The sequence below is a fragment of the Schistocerca americana genome, chromosome 8, assembly GCF_021461395.2.
Source record: "Schistocerca americana isolate TAMUIC-IGC-003095 chromosome 8, iqSchAmer2.1, whole genome shotgun sequence".
Taxonomy (NCBI): domain Eukaryota; kingdom Metazoa; phylum Arthropoda; class Insecta; order Orthoptera; family Acrididae; genus Schistocerca; species Schistocerca americana.
This window is the reverse complement of record NC_060126.1, coordinates 239,739,112-239,761,791: the sequence shown is the minus strand read 5'-3', so window position 1 is coordinate 239,761,791 and position 22,680 is coordinate 239,739,112.

Here is a 22,680-nt window from a genome sequence, read left to right as displayed (position 1 = left end):
GAATACTGCACTCCTTTCTGCACAAGAGTCAAGGAAGTGCATTCCACATGCAGATTTGAATTCTGTCTAGTATTAACTGAGTGAAAGCTGCTAAGTCTTGGGAATAAGCTAATATTGCTAACAACAAACGACATTAAAGAAGATGTCAGAATTCCCACACTACTGTATAGGGGTCGACAAGAGGTTCCCGAACTTGCACCACATATAGCTCGAACAGTCCGTTTTTGAGCCAAAATACCCTTTTTGAATCGGAAAAATTACCCCAAAAAATAATACTATACGACATAAGCATATGAAAATATGCGAAATAGACTACTTTTCGTGTTGAACTGTTACTTATTTCAGATACTGTTCTAATGGCAAATAAAGTAGCATTTGGTTTCTGAACATGATCCTGAACATGGGCTTTCCACAACAGCTTACTATCCATCCGAACGCCTAGGAACTTGAACTGTTCCGTCTCGCTTTTAATATGCCCATTCTGTCTGATCAAAATATCGGTTCTTGCTGAAATGAGAGTTAGAAACTGTAAAAACTGAGTCTTACTGTGATTTAGCATCAAATATTTTTCCACAAGCCACAAACTTATTTCATGAACTACAATATCTGATACTGTTTCAGTATTATACACAAGATCCTTCACTACCAAGCTGGTGTCATTAGCAAACAGAAATATTTTTGAATCACCTGTAGTACTGGAAGACATATCATTTATATAAATAAGAAACAGCAGTGGCCCCAGCACCGACCCTTGGGGAATGCCCCACTTTAGAGTGCCCCACTGGGACTGAACATCATCACCACTCTCAATATTGCAGAGAATTACCTTCTGCTTTCTGTTCTTAAAGTAAGAGGCGAACCAATTGTAAGCTAAATCGTTAAATCAAAGAAAACACCTAGCGTTCGCAACCTTTTATTTAACCCGTCCAAAACCTCACAGAGAAGGAAACATAGCATTTTCAGTTCTTAAACCATTTCTAAAACCAAACTGTACATTTGACAGCAAATTATATGAATTTAAAAGATCCAGTAACCTTCTCGATAACTTTAGCAAACACCGATGGCATAGAAATAGGTCTAAAATTGTCACCATTATCCCTGTCTCCGTTTTTACAAAGTGGCTTCACTACCGAGTACTTTAATCGGTCAGGAACCCGACCATTCCTAAAGGAAAAGTTGCAGATATGGCTAATTACTGAACTAACATACATGAAACAATACTTCGTATTCTGCTAGATACCCCGTCATATCCATGAGAGTTCTTGGTCTTTAGTGATTTAATTATTAACTCAATCTCCGTCTTGTCAGTATCATGGACGAGTATTTCAGGTAACAGTCTCGGAACACTTTTTTCTAAGAGCGCTGTATGATTCACTGTTGGGACTAGGTTTCTGTTTAGTTCACATGCTATATTCAGAAAATGATTATTAAATACTGTACATATATGCGACTTATCAGTAACACGGACATTCCCATTATGCACTGATTCTATATCCTCGACCTGTCTCTGCAGACCAGCCACTTCCTTTACGACTCACCATATGGTTTTAATTTTATCCTGAGACTTAGCTATTCTATCTGCATACCACATACTTTTTGCCTTCTTTATAACATTTCTAAGCACCTTACAGTACAGTTTGTAATGGGCTGCTGCATTTAGATTTTGACTGTTTCTAACGTTTTGATATAACTGCCACTTTGTTCTACAAGATATTTTTATCCCTCTAGTCAGCCACCCAGGCTGCCTGTTTGTGCTAGTACCCTGTTTTGAACGTTCTAACGGAAAGCAACTTTCAAAGAGCACGAGAAAAGTCTTGAGGAAAACATTATATTTATCGTCTACTGTATCAGCACTATAAACATCTTGCCACTCTTGTTTCTTGATAAGGTTTACAAAGGTCTCTACAGCAAATGGATCAGCTTTCCTAAACAGTTGATAACTATATATAACATGTGTTGCAGCACAAAAATCTTTTAGAGTTAAAATTTGTGCATCATGATCTGAAAGGCCGTTCACCTTTTAGCTAACAGAATGCCCTTCTAGTAATGAGGAATGAACAAAAATGTTGTCTATGATTGTTCTACTGTTCCCTTGCACTCTCGTTGGAAAGAATACGGTTTGCATAAGATTATATGAATTAAGGAGGTCTACCAGCATCCTTTTCCTTGCACAATGACTTATACAATTAATATTGAAGTCACCACATATAACTAACTTTTTGTATTTCCTATAAAGTGAACCAAGAACCTCCTCTAGCTTTAGCAAAAATGTTGTGAAATCTGAGTCTGGGGATCTATAAATAACAACAGTTAGAAGTTTAGCTCCACTAAATTTAACCACACCTGCACAATATTCAAACACCTTTTCAGTGCAGTACGTTGAAACATCAATTGACTCAAATGGGTTGCCGTTTTTCACATACATGGCTACTCCCCCACACCGCAAAGAGCTCCTAGAAAAGCTGCCAGCCAACCTGTATCCTGGTAAACGAAGCTTCTGAATTATCTCCTTATTTAAGAAGTGTTCAGATATACCAATAATTTCAGAGTCAACATCTATAAGCAGTTCACAAACTTTATCTCTAATACCTTGTATATTTTGATGAAATACAGGGTGATTCAAAAAGAATACCACAACTTTAGGAATTTAAAACTCTGCAAAGACAAATGGCAGAGCTAAGCACTATCTGTCGGCGAATTAAGGGAGCTATAAAGTTTCATTTAGTTGTACATTTGTTCGCTTGAGGCGCTGTTGACTAGGCGTCAGCGTCAGTTGATGCTAAGATGGCGACCGCTCAACAGAAAGCTTTTTGTGTTATTGAGTACGGCAGAAGTGAATCGACGACAGTTGTTCAGCGTGCATTTCGAACGAAGTATGGTGTTAAACCTCCTGATAGGTGGTGTATTAAACGTTGGTATAAGCAGTTTACAGAGAATGGGTGTTTGTGCAGAGGGAAAAGTTCTGGACGGCCGAGAACGAGTGATGAAAATGTAGCACGCATCCAGCAAGCATTTGTTCGCAGCCCAGGAAAATCGACTCGCAGAGCTAGCAGAGAGCTGCAAATTCCACAATCAGGATGGAGCGCCACCACATTGGCACTTATCTGTCCGTAACTACCCGAACGTCAACTACCCGAGGCGATGGATCGGCCGCCAGGCAGCCCGTGACAGAGCACTTCATCACTGGCCTCCAAGAAGCCCTGATCTTACCCCCTGCGATTTTTTCTTATGGGGGTATGTTAAGGATATGGTGTTTCGGCCACCTCTCCCAGCCACCATTGATGATTTGAAACGAGAAATAACAGCAGCTATCCAAACTGTTACGCCTGATATGCTACAGAGAGTGTGGAACGAGTTGGAGTATCGGGTTGATATTGCTCGAGTGTCTGGAGGGGGCCATATTGAACATCTCTGAACTTGTTTTTGAGTGAAAAAAACCTTTTTAAATACTCTTTGTAACGATGTATAACAGAAGGTTATATTATGTTTCTTTCATTAAATACACATTTTTAAAGTTGTGGTATTCTTTTTGAATCACCCTGTATACTGATTCCCTCATTACTCGGATACCTAAGCTTTGTCGAAAGTGGTTCCTTTGTTAGAGAGACTTCCCTTAAGCAGGAATACCTATTAGCTGACTTCAATCTAAAAAAGGTGCAGCTCTGACATCCACTACTACAGGAATTTTCCCATGAGTGATCCCACCAGCCCCACCTATGCTGTCACCTATAAGCTTTGCCAACCTTCCCTTCCCATGTCTGCTGAGGTGCAGGCCATGTCTAATGAAATCCGTCCTGCTGATAGACTCCACCGACACCACTGAAATGTGACCCATGCCTTCTCTCATCAGCTCATCACCCAAGTCTCATGTTATTATGCCTGACGGCTGTATTAAGATGAGGCCGATTGTGACGCTGAAACAGTCCCACGAAATGCACATTCGTGTTGCCAGTCTGAGTGGCTATCTTTTCCAGGTCACCATCTATGTCACACTCCCCATCCCTATCAATATTATTGCCAGCCCCACCCACCATCACTACCTGATCCTCTTTAGTAAAATCCCTACAAAACTGCCTATGTTAACAGTCAACTGAGCCAATCCTGCATTAGGCTTCACAATGCTGGTGACCTGGTACTCACTCCCCAACACTTTCTGCAACTGCTGGCCTACACCTCTGCCATGAGAACTACCTAACAACAGAACCTTCTTCCTTCTCTTCGACTTTGCAACTGTCCTAGCCACCGTAACTGCTGGGACCTGCTGCATACTTCCTACACCTACAGCTACTAGAGATTCCTCTCCACTAGATTCTGACAGTTGGTCATATCTATTGCAAACACCAATAGTAAAACTATCTGAAAATCTCCTTCTCCTAGCAGATCTCTTGCCAACAGCCAGCTCCCATTCCCCAACCCCCTTCACCCTCCTCATCCAATCTAGCTCCTCCTGTGCGTTTTTCAACTGCACCTGAAGGGCACAAATCTTACGCTCCTGCTCCTCTATCAACTTACTCTTGCTACATAACCTGCAGTTCCAGGAGAGGATCTCTCCAGAATGCCCACTGGCTTCCCCACTGCATTCCACCCAGTGAAAATACTTCGAACAAGTCTAACACCGCAATCCACTACTCACGAACCTACGGCAAAGCCCACACTTCTCACTCATGGTAAAATTTTACAGTTATTGAGACAAGAAAACTACTTTATCTAAGTTCCGCTACTACAATAAGAAGATGTTAAAAGACTGACTACAATAATCACAAACTTACTCTACAAGGGAAGTAACTACTATTATTAACAGTATTAATCAACAACAAATGAGAATATAACAAAAGACTAACACAGAAAGAAAATCAAACGTCTAATGACACAGTAATGAAACTGGAAACAGTTCCCAAAAAGTTCTCCTGAAATTATTTCACCAGAAAACACCAAGAACACCGGTTGAAGACTACTAAAGTTCCTAAATAAACCACTATACACAAACAATTAATTAGTACTTAGCTTTCGATGCGCCGCTACAGCTGCAACTGGTCAGCGCGGAATGTAAACACAGGTAAGAGGCTAAGTTGCTCGATACGAGACACTCACAAATGTCAGGTCACAACACAAGAAAGGCAGAGGTGAATGAAGAAACCAGTTATAAGTCACTTATATAGTGACTTACAAAAGAATATTCCTGACTAACAATAACCTATCCTTCATGAATCACTTACCTCACCAAAATCTTCGTTATTCGAACTACTGGAATACAGCGAGCGCCAATACTGCCAGCTAAATAAAAGATTCTAACTACTGAAGGCAGTAACTACTGATAGGCATAGTTAGCAAATGAAAGATTTTGATAGAGAACAAATAATGTATTTACCTCAAGTGTTCAAAATTCATAATATGTATATAAGTTCGTGACATCCGCTTTTACAAATTTCCTTTTTCTGACGGACACACGTCCAGATCGTCCGCTCACAGTAACCTCTCAAAACTCTGGCATCTCTCTCCCCACATCCACCACTGCTGGCGCCTCACATCCAACAGCCCAACACTACTGGCTGTTCACGTCCAGCTGCCCAACACTACACTACCGAAAAACTTCCAACAATGAGTCCAACCAGCCACAGACTGCACACAGTCAGCGATTTTAATACAGAGCGCTACGTGGCGTCACCTACATAAAAACCTAAACAGCCTACTTACAAATTTAACGTCTTGTCGACAAAGAGGTAATTAGAGATAAAGCACAAGCTCGAATTAGGAAGGGATGGGGAAGGAAATCGGTCTTTGCCTTTCAAAGGAACCATCCCGGCATACGCCTGAAGTGATTTGCGGAAATCACGGAAAAAAAGGATGGCCGGATGCGGGTTTGAACTGTCGTCCTCCTGGTTGGGAGCCCAGTGCACTAGCCACCGTGGCACTCCACTCGGTAATGTCATGAGGTCCGAAGTCAGCAGGAATCAAAACATGTTAGGGGTTTAGCTGCATTTCCCATAATACTCACTACACAGAACCCTCCGAAACATTCATTTCACGTGCAGCTGATTGAGTGCTGATTGCAGATGCCTCATCCAGTCAACCAAGAACTGAATCTCCAAAGTCGGAAGTCCGTGTAATTCGTCGTCCTATTGGCCTGTTTCACTTAATCGTTGTAAAAGTCTTGGAAACATGGTGTGAGCCAGAGATCTTCTATGTGGATGCTTGGTCTAGTTCCGTCACTGGGTACAATTCCATTTCGTTAGGGTCGATCGACGTTAGTATTTCACCTTGTAAATACGGATTGTATTCTACTACAGTAGAGGGACATTGTACACCTGGATTGTTCATGTCAGTACTACACAGCAGGGCATTTGAACTGGATTAGTTGAGTTACTATCCCATCTTCTACAACTACGTGTTCGTCGGGATTTCCTACCACACAATCTTAGCAACAACAGTACCTGTACACGTATTGCGATGTCAGAACTATCAGAACGATTTACTCTTATAACTTTCGATTCGTTCGTTTCCAGATCAGGGTCCTTACCTCAAGGTGATACATTTGCGCTTCTTCATCATCCCTCAAAGTTCCTTCCATCACGGAATCAAGCTGTATTTAGAAAGCATTGAAACAGCAAATATTTTAAGAATTTACTTTAATTTTTACTACTGACAGATAACATTAATGCTATTAATAATTAACTGCCTTTTTCTTCTAGTCTGGAAGGTCTGATTCTTTGTTAAATAAATTAAATATCCAGGCCGCGACAGTATTTCAATGTAAATGGAAAAGTTGCTTATTTCTTGAAACGCAGTCTTCAAATTCAGAGTAACTTGCTGGTATGAGAACATGTAATTTTCAATTCTGTTTTTGTACCTATAAAAGACTTTATCAAGTCTTCTTGGTCTTCCATCTAACAGCTTAAACGTCTACACTCACCGTCAGGAAATCGGCCGGACATCTTTAGATGCGCTTAAACCCCACTGAAGCGATACATTTCACTTCTATGACAAGAAGGTACAACAACAAAGCAACTTCTACTCCGTAAAATACGCCACTGGAAGTAGTGTTTCTTCTAATACACATAGTTTTCGCTTTTCCGCAAATATCTCATTGATGACTCTTGTGAATCAGCGAGCCGTAATCGTTTGTTACACGATAGGATTTATTCATCGTCTTCGGCTTCTATAATCTCTAGATTCGTTTACTTTCAAACACTGATGGAACATAAATGCCAAGTTTTACATATGAATGACGTCGAAAGGTGGCACAACAGATAATTCCCCGCATTTTAATGCCATTTCTATTTGGTTTTTATGGAAGACTGTAGCGCCTAGAACCGCTCGGCCACTAATGCCGGCTCACAAGAGACCGCGTCACACAATTCCAGAATAACACACAGCATCTTGACTTGTTCTTCAAAATGCTGACAGGGCCGTTAGAGACACACGTGCCTCTATCAATCGCAAACCAGCCCGCGCTATTACTCAAGACAGCCTTAAGGGTACGAGGGGGTGGAGTCCTCTTCTGAGCAGCACTTTGCAAAGCATCCAAGATATACTCAATAATGTTCATATATGGGGAGTTTGGTGGCCAGTAGAAGTGTTTAAACTCAGAAGAGGGTTCCTGTAACCACTCTTTAGCAATTCTGGACGTATAGGGTGTCACATTATCCTGCTGGAATTGTCCAAGTCCGTCGGAATGCACAGTGGACACGAATGGATGCAGATGATCAACCAGGATCCTTACGTACGTCTCACTTGTCAGATTCGTATCTAGACGTATCAGGGATCCCATATCACTCCAACTGCACACGCCCCACACCATTACAGAGCCTCCAACAGTTTGAACAGTCTCCTGCTGACATGCACGGTCCATGGATTCATGAGGTTGTCTCCATACCCGAACACGTCCATCCACTCGATACAATTTGAAACGAGACTCGTTCGATCAGGCAACGTGTTTCCAGTCGTCAACAGTCCAATGTTCGTGTCGGCGGGCCCAGGCAAGGCATAAAGCTTAGTGTCTTGCAGTCATCAACGATACACGAGTGAGCCTTCGGCTCCAAAAGCCCATAACGATAATGTTCTGTTGAGTGGTTCGCACGATGACACTTGCTGATGGCCCATCATTTAAATCTGCAGTAATTTGCGGGAGGTTGCACTTCTCTCACGTTGAACGGTTCTCTTCAGTCGTCGTTAGTCCCGTTCTTGCAGGATCTTTCTCCGGCTGCAGCGATGTCGGAGAATTGATGTTTTACCAGATTCCTGATATTCACGGTACATTCGTAAAATGGCCGTAGGGGAAAAATCCCAACTTCATCGCTACCTCGGAGATGCTGTGTCCCATCGCTCGTGCGCCGACTGTAACATCTTATTCAAACTCACTTAAATCTTGATAGCACTTGTTGTCATATGTATCGCAGCGCCGAATTCTGCCTGTTTACGTATCTCTGTATTTGAATACGCATTCCTGTACCAGTTTCCTTGTCGCTTTAGTGTAGCAGCCGCCAGACTAGGCAGTTACCGTCTCATGCGTAAGCCTCCGTTAACACCGCAAGACAAATGGCTGCGTTTTGGGTTGGTGCTATGATCGGGAAGCTTGGACTAGTGCCGGCCGCGGTGGCCGTGCGGTTCTAGGCGCTCCAGTCCGGAGCCGCGCTGCTGCTACGGTCGCAGGTTCGAATCCTGCCTCGGGCATGGGTGTGTGTGATGTCCTTAGGTTAGTTAGGTTTAAGTAGTTCTAAGTTCTAGGGGACTGATGACCACAGCAGTTGAGTCCCATAGTGCTCAGAGCCATTTGAACTTGGACTAGTGATGAATGGCGTCTCGCTGTATTCAGTGACGGATGGTAGTTCGTCACTACCCCGGATAGCCATCGTCGAAAGAGATGGCGGCGACCTGGGCCGGAGTCCCATTCTTCCAATGTTTTGGAGAGGCAGAACGCTGTTACTCGTGGTGTCACGGTGTTGGGAGCCATCACGTATCAGATGAAGAAACAACGTCGCAACGGTACGTCACTGACAGCCTCCTGTTTCATGTGCTACGCAGTTACCTTCCGACCGGACAATGACCGTCGGCATATGGCACGTGTCTCTATGAACGGTCTGCTGGATGTTGAGGTACTCATGTGGCCAGCAAAATGCCCAAACCAGCTCGGTCGTTTGCTCCATCGCAGTGCCTGTATCCTTGATATCAAGGACCAGTGGCAAAAGTTGTGGGCCATCTTGGCCCAAGAGAAGAAACAACGGCTTTGTGACACACCTCCCAACCGAACCAGAGCATGCATCAAGTCGAGAGGGGGGTACGACATACTGATAAGAGGGCACAGAGTCCCAAGTCCTTTGAAAATTTGACTCGATTCTGTAATCCCTGAAATAACACTAAGTAGCCACTCCAGCCTCCGAAGTTTAATTTCGTTTCCTCATCCTCTTATGTATAAAAAAAAAAAAGCACTCCGTCTTCAGGCCACGAGTGGCCTATCGGGACCACCGACTGCCGTGTCATCCTCGGAGGTGGATGCAGATAGGAAGGGCGTGGGGTCAGCACACCGCTCTCCCGGTCGTTATGATGGTATTCTTGACCGAAGCCGCAACTATTCGGTCGAGTAGCTCCTCAATTGGCATCACGAGGTTGAGTGCACCCCGAAAAAAAGTAACAGTGCATGGCGGCCTGGACGGTCACCCATCCAAGTGCCGACCACGCCCGACAGCGCTTAACTTCGGTGATCTCCTGGAAACCGGTGTATCCACTGAGTCAAGGCGATGGTTCACTTTTTTATCAGGCAATGTATACTTGGCCATTCAGATAGATTTTGGCGCAATTCACTGAAAAGCATTGCAACGCCTTTGCGGAGTGTACAAGACTCGCAGAGCAGAGCAATGTTTGCACGACGCCAGAAGACGTGAATGACACTTCCCTCCGCATCCGCGAGTCAGCGAGTGTGGCGGCTGCGCTTGGGCGGCGGAGCGCGTCAGACGGGGAACTAATGGTTCACGGCTGCCCTGGCCACAGCCCGCTCCCGCCTTGAGGTCGGCAGGCGTCGCTAAGCGCACTCGGCCGCGCCTCGCCACGCCACGCTCCGCCCCTGACACGCATCTCCGCGGGAACGCTGAATCATAGAGCACCGGCCACATCGCTATGAAACTCTGGTATCTTCTCAAAATGTGGGATACGACGGAGCGAAGAAGATAAGATCGTGAGAAAGGAAGAAGCCGGACCCCTAAGGTGGCTACTTCCGCCCACTTCAGTACACAAAGCACGCCATCGACCTCCAGTGTTTCGGCGTTACAACCAGTGCGAAGGGCGCAGTTAAGCTACTCGTCTGGCGGGCTGCTGGACAAAAGAGAGTTCACCGTTTCAGGCTAGAGCCACTTAAAAGGCTCAGAGATAGTAAAAGTAATGCGGAGAGAGCCTTGCATGGGCACGTCGGTACCACACATCCCGACATACTTCATAATTTATGTTTCCCGCGAGTGGGTGCTGAGCCGTGGCGCGGCTGGCGCCAGTGTTCTCGGACTTAGAATGGCATCGCTGCCATCGATTATAGGGTTACCATCTTTGCCTTCCGTCGGCTGGTTAAGGGAGAGAGAAAAGAGACAGCGCTGTGGAGATTCGCAGGGTCAGAGGTGGCTTGTTGACGTTTACCGTGAGGCCTGTGGTACGACGCCTGTACGCTATGGGCAGGGTCAGCGAGAGATCCCGGCAGTGACTTGATGGGGCCTCGGGTTTGGTATCGCGGTGGTGCACTGTTGTGCTTTGGGGCTTTTCTGCTGCGAGGGCATTTATAGGTCCTTGTTACTGGCCACTGAAATTGAGATGTGTCTATGGCGTGACGGAGGAAATGTGTGATGCTCGCCGCTGTTGCATGTGAAAACGCTTCGTCTGCCTTGTGTCTGTGCAGGAAATTATGTGAAGTAGATAGCTGATACCACGGCGACGTCTTGCTCTCACGCGTTGTTGAATATATTTCGGTATCACTGAATGGTGAAGATATCGCACGTGTAAAGAAAATGAAGCCATTTGCGCCATACTAAGGTACTGTTTTATTCTGCTTAAATCTGTGTCAGTTATATGTGCATTTATATGCCCTTCTTTAGTTGCAGAATTTATAGAAGTGTGTAAACAGAGAGCTATGTGGAAAGGAATGTAAAGTTGAAACCCTTCCGATAAGTGAACACACTCGAACTCTGTATTACTAAAGGTACCTTTCGATACCAGCACCTACCTTGGATAATAAGTGTTATTCGGAGGTTGTCATGGTACTGTAAGTAATTATTATACTCAAAATTGTTTATTCTGGTTATACTAAATTGGAGATGTAAGGTCGGTTGAGTGCCGCTGTGGATTACTATTGGCTCCTCTGTGTGGCAGTGGCTTCAATCATTTTTCCTGTCATATTTCGAGTTTGCTTAAGCTGACACTGTTAAGTTGAGTTGTAAAATCTGTAAACAGGCAAGTCAAACTGAGTATTCTATGAGCTCAAGACGATATTATATTACGTGGTACCTTAGTTTGTTACAGGTTAGAAGTATTTTAGGTGTCATTAATATTCTGCTTTTTGCTATGTCTAGAGAGGAGCTAGTTCTGTGAAGTGGTTTATATTTTATTAGTGTGTTACACGTTGTGCCCTTTCATGTTAATTGTTTTTAGGAAGCTACAAATGACTCTGTGTATGTTGCAGGTAGCTCAAACTGACGTGTTCACGGGGTTCGCGTCCTGACGGGGTTGATAGTGGCCCTTTTTACTACGGCACATCCGGCTATCCTCCTTCAGTACATGTGTCTCGTTTATAACGTTACTACGTTTGTCGAGTGGAATTAGGGCTTACTGTAATCACCTTACAAGTTGAACTTGAGTATCTCCCTTGCCAGGGCGCGAACCTTGGTGGATATAGTCGTATTCTCATCTGTAAAGACTGATAGTGTTATTCATTTGCACTCGTCACAACTATGATTATTTATCTTCTTACACTTAATGTCGGTAAAGTGTAAGTGTTAGCGAGGTCCGAATTCGGACGTTGTATTCTCCTCTTGTGGAAACAAATTTAAGTGATTTTATTCCTTTTTTAATCAGCCTTTAGATGCGTACATTTTGCCTCCATGTTTGGCGTTTTTATGGCTTCCACGTTAATTAAAATTACAGTAAAGATAAATTTGGCAACGGAGGGTTTCGTGTATTTATTAGTTGCTAAGTGGATCCTAAGTTAAGTGCAGGAACCCTACCAGGTGCCCTGTGAGACTCATTTGTTTGCGAAGCTAATCATACCTGACGTATCAACTCGGCAAGCATCATCTCTGCTCCACTTGTACGCTGTTAGCTCAGGTACTTTCGCCGGCACTAACCAGTGAGTGGGCAGGACGCCAAATTCAGTTGTGCCAATATTTTTTTGAACGGAGAAAGTTACACACTGTTCCTGGGCTCTGCTTCGGTGCAGTTTAACGATTCTGGAAGAAGACTGTTGCCTACTGATGATTCAGCGCGCTGTTGGGTACAAATGAGTAAAAGTGCTCGCACATATAACAGTGTCGCTGACAAGTAGGCACGACCAAGCGGGTTTTTGTTTTCCATCCATGCACAAATGTCTCACTTCTCCACATGGCTTAAGGGGGGAGTTGATGAAAATCACACACTATTTCAAAAATGCACCAAATCTACAGTTTTGGAGATATGGCAATGAAATTTTGTACCACGCTTTACATGAAAGTAACACATTTACATATAAAATCCTTTGATTATATATATTTAACTATTTTTTTAACAAAATTTGTAGTTTTATTTTCAAAAAATAATGTATGTTCATTTTTCTCAGTAAGTATTCAAGAGATTTCTACAAAAATTTCTCTGTTTCATCTCTTTATATGTTGTAATCTTCTTTCATGAGGTTTTTGGAATAGGTCAAATAGGAGAATTTTCATAAATTTTTAATTATAATTCCACAAGTACAATTTTAAACACATGCAAAATTCCAAAGACTTCCCCCCTTATCTCAGCTTGCAATCAGAATTTCAAAATTTGCTCTTGAGAAAACGTTTATTAAGTTTACGTAAATACGTGTAAAAAATTTCATAATTCTGGCATTCATAGAATCTGAGGGAAAGGTACATAAACTTTAAAGAACAAACTTTTCAGGAAACGCAGTTTAAAGTTCAACCTAACTTTTTTCCTTATGTCACTTCTTCAGAAGGCACCACATTTGTACTTTGGGTCGGTTTTCCCTTCAAAGCTTCTCTCCTGGTTTCTTGTTGTCTGCCTTCTTTCCTTTACCAGGTCTTCAACTGACTTTTCAGCTGCAGAGACGTTCTGTAAATCTATTTTTCTCAGGGCGTCTCGAGTAACATTTCCTATCTTGAATCCCATTCTTTCTAATACCTTCATCCTCCCGTCGTTTCCATCATTAAATACAATAACTGCATCATAAGTTGCAATTCTGACAACTGTAGCAGTTGCAAATGTGGGTTTAGGGCATCGTTTCCATATGAGTGAATTTAGAGACTCATCTGGATTTTGGGTTTTGCCATGAACACACTTTTTGAGAAGTGCTATAGTGGCCAAAGATGATCTATAAAATGAAATAGTATGTATCACGGTCTTCTAGATGTATCCCGCACATGTTTGGTTGAAAGAAATACACAGAATCGTTGTTCACTGAGCTGGTACTGAAGTGCTGCTTCAAAACGTGGGCGTGGCAGGGAGACCGCGTCACACTTTTAATTAATTTTCAGGCACTTCGGATGCGATTTCAACATTGAAACTTTGGGAACGTATTGTCCATGAGTTGTACTAACAAATAAAAAATAAATCGAAAACTGACATTTTTTATCAATTTCATCAACATCCCCCATTAAGCATGCTTGTACAAGCACTAATTTGTACTGGAAATAGATCAGATGAGGATGTGCTGACCTCGGCAGCCTTTTTACTTAAACTATGAAAAAAAGAGGAAACGTGATATGTGATGTAAAGAGTAATTAAAAGAAAATCTTATCCCCATATTAACATACTCAGTGAGACGAAGATATATTCCCGTAATTGGCATAATTCTCTGAGAATGAATGATGAAACATATTTGAAACTTTTTCACTCGTTACACTTTTCATTCAAAAGCAAAGTAGAGTCGTGAGGAAAATTATAACACCACTAGAAAGACTGACAGCAACATTGCAACTTTTTACGACAAGAAGGAGTTACGAATATCACGGATATAACATCTATAATTTCACCACAGGCACTATCGAAGTGTCTGAAATATATCGTGCTATCTACGAGGTGCCGACAACTTACTTTTTAAAGATAATTCAATTTTTCTTTTAACGTTGCGTGAACTATTGTTTCTAAACCAAGCAAGACAAATCCATGATTTATTTACTGTTACAAATTATGAGTCATTAAAATGAGTTACTTTTGTGAGTCACTGGTGCTGACATTTTCAACGATTCAGCAATAATCGCTGTACACTGCACTGGATGTAGCACTGACATCGCATAATGTATGGGCGGGCTTGAATTGTCCCATTTCAGTCACGAACAACACGTCATTGATTAATTTTTCAGCTTCCAACCTTTGTTTAGGATCTATGTCTACCACCTTTATAACACAAGACTTCCCAAATACTTCGTGAATGTCTCTTTCCTTCATTTCTTCGAAATGGTCAGTAATAACTCCAAGGACTTAAATCAGTTCTACTATAATTTCGTTTGCTAGTAGTCTAAGTGTCTTTTGCTTGATAAGTAGTTTGCTCAATAGACTCACAAGTAATTAATTGTAGTTGCAAGAACTTCTTATTCTTGTGAAGAATCATCATTTTATACAGACCAACCTTGAATTATTCTACAGGTTGTGTATTTGACACTTCTGTAGCTTCATTCTGCAAATAACATTTAGCAAAAATAAGAGACTTACAATGTAAACTGATGACGCAACAATAAGCTGTGAAGTTAAGACAAAGGTGGGGTTTGAAATCAAAGCACTCCTGAATACCGAATATGCAAATAAGAATCTAACACAAAAGACTTTTCATAAATCAGTCTAAAATAATGTATGTAGTATCTCACACCAAACTCAGAGAAATGTATACTGTAAATATTACAATAAATAGAGAAGCAACAAACAATTTTAGGAACTCTTATAACTATTTGACATGGAGGGAGCAGATTGCGTGCTGTGTAAAAAGATAAGCACACGGATTCGCCTCTTGCGGCCAACAGTAAAGTTTGTAGACGACAAAGTTTTCGGGACAATTTACTATTGACTCGTGTTCCTTCATCTGTCCTACTCAATTCGAATATGGTGAAGCGCACAAGTGGGCTACATAAAAACAAAATTTGTAATGGAGAAAAGAGCAGTGCAGTGTAGAGCAAAAATATTCAGAAGGTCCTGCTCACTGCATACACTGTACATACATCACAATATCATGGCAGTGAGAGCATGTGATAAGCATCTCCTAAATATAAATATACATGACAACTTAACAAAGCGAAAGGAAAATTATTATACGAGACAGCAAAACGTTTTTAATAAGTTACCGAACTGAATAACGAAAACATTGCCTAAATGTGTATCTTACAATAAACCTATTAGTTACTATGAAAAAGTTCACCTTCGAAGTCCACACTAACCACTTGGCTATACGTCGGTGCTTATATATCTTATATCTCCGGATTGGAGTCGTGTTTGGTGGCATATACGCTACAGTAACGACCTCAAACGGAAACTTTTTTGATTACCTCTTATATATACAGTACTGGACAGTATTTAACATTATACCAGATTTATTAGCATTTTATGTGCCTGTAAAACATAATTCTGTTTTCTTTTGTTGAACTTCTGTTGTCTGTTCATTGTATTTAAGGCTTGATGTAATGTAACATGGTAAATGCAGTTAGAAGTTGTCAGATCTGGCTTTGTCTTTCTGCCTATAAAACTGCTTGGCACACCGAATACTATTAGTTGAAAATTACAGCTGTAATAGATCTTAACAATAATGTACTTGTTTCTATAGCGAAGAGCTAAAGAAACTGGTACACCTGCCTAACATCGAGTAAGGCCCCCGTGAGCACGCCAAAGTGCTGCAACATGATGTGGCATGGACTCGATTAATGTCTGAAGTAGTGCTGGAGGGAATTTACACCATGAATACTGCTGGTCTGTCCACAAATCTCCACAATGCTCTTCTGAACAGCACGTTCCAATGCATCCCAGATATGTTCAATAATGTTCATGTCTGGAGAGTTTGGTAGCCAGCGGAAATGTTTCAACTCAGAAAAATGTTTCCTGAGCCACTCTGTAGCAATTCTGGACGTGTGGGTGTGTGCGCTGTCGTGCTGGAATTGTCCAAGTAAGTCGGAATGCATAATGGACATGAATGGATGGAAATGATCAGACAGGGTGCTTAAGTACGTGTCACCAGCCAGAGTCATATCTACGCGTATCAGGGGTTCCATATCAGTCCAACTACACACGCCCCACCATTACAGAGCCTCCACTATCTTGAACAGTCCCCTGCTCATATACAGGGTCCATAGATTCATGAGGTTGTCTCCATACCCGTACACGTCCATCCGCTCGATACAATTTGAAACGAGACTCGTCCGATCAGGCAACATGTTTACAGTCATCAAAAGTCCAATGTTCGAGTCTGTGTGCCCAGGCAAGGCGTAAAGCTTAGTTTCGTGCAGTCATCAAGGGTACACGAGTGAGCCTTCGGCTCCAAAAGCCCGTATCGATGATGTTCCGTTGAATAATTCGCACGCTGACACTTGTTGATGGCCTATCACTGAAATCTGCAGCAGTTTGCGGAAGTGTTGCACTTCTGTCACGTTGAACTATTCTCTTCAGTCGTCGTTGGTCCCGTTCCTGCAGGATCTTTTTCCTGCCGCAATCTTGATAACCTGCGATTGTAGCAGCAGTAACCGACCGAACAACTGCTCCAGACACTTGTCTTGTATAGACGTTGCCGACCTCAGCTCTGTATTTACACATATCTCTGTATTTGAATACGCATACATATATCAGTTCTTTTGGCGCTTCAGTGAATAATATTCATAAGAAATTTTAGTAATATTTTAACGATGAAATTATCTATTTTTCAGTTTCCCAATAAAACGCTTGACTAGTCAACGATAGTGAACAGTTTTGAAAAGAGGTGGAATTTTGCACATGATGGAAAACATGTAGAGACAGACTGCTGTTGGAAGTTGTTCATTCTATTTTAATTACAGACATGTAGTATTATCCTGCTTGTCATAGCTGATGCAAATTTTCGATTTATTCTGATCGATTTCTGTACCAATGGGACAACATCGGATGGAGGTGTACCTCAGAATACATAATCTTCTAGGAGACTACAAAACAAAGTGTTTAGCATCCCACGAGAGACAAAAGTCTCGAAGTGTTCATGAGAATTGCTGTAGGTACCATAGAGGACGATGCTTTCTTTTTGAGAACTGATATGCTAAATACATTCAGACAGAGGGACTTGAAGTGCGTTAAAAAATCCACCACCACAGATTATGCAGATCTCTTCGCATTTCTGAGAATGTTTTTTGAAACTTTGCAGTACGTTTTAGGATTTTTTGTACGTACATTTGGAAAGAGATCTTACTGATAATGTAGTAAAAGCTGTTGTTGGTTTAAATTATTCTTAATGACCGCTGTAAGACAAATGTACGCTGCATATGACGGCTTAGATCTTGAGGATATAGGAAATGGAAAAATTCCTGATGACATAACATCAGATATTTCCAATAAGTTACCATTGAGGAACTTCTTTCTAAATGAAGAACAGATTCCTTGGCAATAAAATTTTTGATACATACAAAATGAAAATTAGTAAAAGAAAAGTTATGTATTGAAGTTTTGTATGAACAAATAAAGGCAAATATTTTAACAGTTCTTCTATAGCTAAATGTTCCTACAACCTGTCTTATGCACCTCTGTTTCTTCTAACTTAGTTATAGGTATATTGTCCATCCAAAAACAAAAACAAATGGAAGTACAAGAGCACTGGTTTGTATGTCTGATCTGCAGTAGTCCGTGATTTATAAATATTTTCCATTTTCGTTTTCCCCTTCGGTAATTTGTTCTTAGGAAATTTATGTTTTTGATTATCATGTCTTTTCGCAGGTTCGAATCCTGCCTCGGGCATGGATGTATGTGATGTCCTTAGGTTAGTTAGGTTTAAGTAGTTCTAAGTTCTAGGGGACTGATGACCACAGCTGTTAAGTCCCATAGTGCTCAGAGCCATTTTATCATGTCTTTGTTCTCTACAGTATCAATTAAGCAGACAGGAGACCGTACGCAGGGTCTGTCTTGCCTTATCATGATACTCTTTCTGATGTGCATGGGTTGTCTAGGTAGAACGGCTCACACACACACCATATTAGGTTTAGGTGCTCCGAAGTGGACGGAGAACTGTGACGGCGCAAACAAATTAATGACACACATATATATGTACTCTTTGTTGAGATACGATACTTTACTTAAGTTGCACAGCAACTCGTTGAATATTATTGGAGACATATACAACCAAGCAGTGGCCTGTCAAGGCGTGCGTTACTGAAAACAGTGTCAACAAGACTACGTCAGTCCCGGGCGCCACACTGTTAATCTCTGTAGTAACATTCGTCCTTATGCGAAGGCTGCTCTCCACTACGAACTGGTAACTATGTACAGAAACGCTGGAACTCTGTACTAGAACTGTCTTACGCCAACGTCAAACATGAACCATCAGTTGCTGCCTGTGGTCGCCATTTATGACACCATAGAAGTCCATTTCATCGGCGGCGGTGTATAGGTTACTGATTGGGCTGCGCTTTTGGTTGGCGGCGAGCTTCAAAGCGCTGTCTGCGACTCCAGTCGGAATCTGTCTCAACGAGCCAGTTCGGACTGCATCCATTGGTGAGGACACAACACTCCTCGCCACCCCTCCCCCCCCCCCCCCCCCAAACCATTTCGCCGTCGTCGTATATTATCGATTGCTATTATGAAGGCGACTAGGGGGGAGGGGGGGCTGATGGTGGGGAGGAGGGGGGAAGGTGTAGAGATGACAAGAAGTGTAGGAACGTGAGCCGAATCTGTAGCTAGCGCGCAGCTTCGTCTCGCAACCACCCTGGAACTCCTGCCGAAAGACGAGGTGGAGTGCATACTCTTAAATCACTTAATAAAAGCAAGTCTTCTGGACCAGACTGTATACCAGTTAGGTTCCTTTTGGAGTATGCTAATGCATTAGCTCCATACTTAACAATCATATACAACCGTTAGCTCGACGTTAAGATCCGTATCCAAAGACTGGAAAGCTGCAGAGGTCACACCAATATTCAGGAAAGGTAGTAGGAGTAATCCACTAAATTACAGGCCCATATCGTTAAGCCGATATGCAGCAGGACTTTGGAATATATATTGTGTTCGAACATTATGAATTACCTCGAAGAAAACGGTCTATTGACACACAGTCGCCGGCCGCTGTAGCCGAGCGGGTTTAGGTGCTTCAGTCCGGAACCGCGCTGCTGCTACGGGCGCAGGTTCGAGTCCTGCCTCGGGGCATGGATGTGTGTGATATCCTTAGGTTAGTAAGGTATAAGTAGTTCCAACTCTAGGGGACGGATGACCTCAGAAGGTTTAAGTAGTTCTAAGTCTAGGGGACGGGTGACCTCAGATGTTAAGTCCCATATTCTTAGAGCAATTTGAACTATTTCTGACACACAGTCAACATGGGTTTAGAAAACATCGTTCCTGTGAAACATAACTAGCTCTTTATTTACATGAAGTGTTGAATGCTATTGACAAGGGATTTCAGATCGATTCCGTATTTCTGGATTTCCGGAAGGCTTTTGACACTGTACCACACAAGCGGCTCGTAGTGAAATTGCGTGCTTATGGAATATCGTCTCAGTTATCTGACTGGATTTGTGATTTCCTGTCAGAAACGTCACAGTTCGTAGTAATTGACGGAAAGTCATCAAGTAAAACAGGAGTGATTTCTGGCGTTCCCCAAGATAGTGTTATAGGCTTTTTACTGTTCCTTATCTATATAAACGATTTGGGAGACAATTTGAGCACCCGTCTTCGGTTGTTTGTGGATGACGCTGTCGTTTATGACTAATAAAGTCATCAGAAGATTAAAACAAACAGCAAAACGATTTAGAAAAGATATCTGAATGATGCTAAAAGTGGCAGTTGAGCTTAAATAACGAAAAGTGTGAGGTCAACCACATGAGTGCTAAAAGCAACTCGTTAAACTTCGGTTACACGATAAATCCGTCTAATCTAAAAGCCGTAAATTCAACTAAATACCTAGGTATTGCAATTACGAACAACTTAAATTGGAAGGAACACATAGAAAACGTTGTAGGGCCGGCCGGAGTGGCCATGCGGTTCTAGGCGCTACAGTCTGGAGCCGAGCGACCGCTACGGTCGCAGGTTCGAATCCTGCCTCGGGTATGGATATGTGTGATGTCCTTAGGTTAGTTAGGTTTAATTAGTTCTAAGTTCTAGGGGACTGATGACCTCAGAAGTTAAGTCGCATAGTGCTCAGAGTCATTTGAACCAATGTTGTGGGGAGGGCTAACCAAAGATTGCGTTTTATTGGCAGGACACTTAGAAAATGTAACAGACCTACTAAGGAGACTGCCTACACTACGCTTGTCCGTCCTCTTTTAGAATACTCTGGGATCCTTAACAGATAGGACTGACTGAGTACATCGAAAAAGTTCAAAGAAAGGCAGCACGTTTTGTATTAGCGCGAAATATGGGAGAGAGTGTCACATAAATGATACAGGATTTGGAATGGACATCATAAAAAAAAGGCGTTTTTCGTTGTGACGGATTCTTCTGACGAAATTCCAATCACCAACTTTCTCCTCCGAATGCGAGAATATTTTGTTGACACCGACTTACATAGGGAGGAACGACCACAAAAATAAAATAAGGGAAATTAGAGCTCGTACAGAAAGATATAGGTGTTAATTCTTCCCGAGCGCTATACGAGATAGGAATAATAGAGAATTGCGAAGGTGGCTCGATGAACCCTCTGCCAGGCACTTAAATGTGATTTGCAGAGCATCCATGTAGATGTAGATGTAAACATACTCCTACATCCGACAATGGGGCGCAGTCTTCACCGTGTTGACCCGCAACAGTGTCGTGATGTGGGATAGTGGCTCCTTGGCAGGCAGCGGCATGGAGTGGACCATCCCCAGAAGTTGTCTGTTGTTCACTCGGTGCTCACTGAGGCGTCGGGTCCAGGTCCATGGTTCAGGACGGGACAGTGGCGACACAGGGTTGCAGGTCGCTGGATGGAGTGCAGGCTGCACCATCTGGGCACGCAACAAGTAATACTTTGAAGCACTTCGAACCTGAAACAAAATGACAATCCATACCACATCTCCTTCAAAGAAAAAGTTCAGAGCCGCACTCTTAGCTGGTACAGTTATGGGGACGGTCTTCTGGGACTCTGAAGGTGTCAGTCTGTTTAACTTCTTTCTTCATGGTGCAACGATCAACTCTGAAGTGTACTGTGCTATTCTCAGGAAACTGAAGAAACTATTTCAGTGAGCTCATCGCCACAAAAATGCAACCGAACTTCTCCTTCTTCACGATAGCGCAAGACCTCACACAAGTCTGCCCACTGGAGAGCAGTTCACAAACTTCATTGGACTGTCCTTCCTCATCCACCCAACAGCCCGGATTTGCACCTTCCGAATTTCATCTGTTTGGCCCAATGACGGATTGACTCCACGGGAGATTATTTTTGTAGTAAGACGTTGGCTTCGACGACGACCAGTATTGTAATATTGTCATGTGGGTAGACAGGCTTTCCCAGTAAGGTGCCGTACGGTAGCGCACTGAACGGAGATCGTGTTTAAAAATACCGTTCTGCAGCCAAAAGAGTGGGGAATAGTATGGTGTATTTGAATCCTGAATAAAAATAACTTACTTTCAGAAAAAAATCTTGCTTTACTTACTGAACGCCCCTCGTGGTTACGTGTGCGCCCACTTTAAAGACCGATGCTTAGAGTAGGCGCTAATTGTGCCACTCATTCGTGATTCGTTCACTATTCTCGTGCTTCAGACATATATTTCGAATAGTGTTCATTCAGAGTTATTACTGGAGACGTGTGTCTGCCGATATGCTATGGGACGTCTTTAATTCTTTGTGTGCTACTAGAATCCATGAGTCTACGTGGATAGGGATATCTATAAGTTGTTATAACTTTTCCAACCTTGAATAGAAGTATCTAACGATACCTCTCTCTCTCTTTCGTCAAAGGCATTAGAAATTAGTTTTAATTATGGACATTATTGAGTGATTACGTAATTTGTGAAATTGTTCATCGGTTGTATTAGCAATTTACACTGTCCATGTGACACTAAATTTCCTGTACTATTTACATCAAATTCTATAGCATTCATTTTCTCAGCTTTTTCGTACAGACATTTCTTGAGGTAGAGAATTATCCTTTGCCATCGTACATAGCCACGTGGCTTTACTCATTCATACTAACACAAAGTAGCCCCACAGCAACGAAGCCCATTTTCCTGTGAATATAGTTTTGAAAATGAGGCATCTACTTGTTTTGCAATGCGACACGCTTCACCTTTCGTAAAAAATTTTCAGCAGACCGTTAAGTACGCCGTGGCGGAGTTCCTGAGACGGAGCTTGGAGTAGCAGTTTAGTAATTTTCAGGTCCATCCCAGCCCACTGTTTAGTAA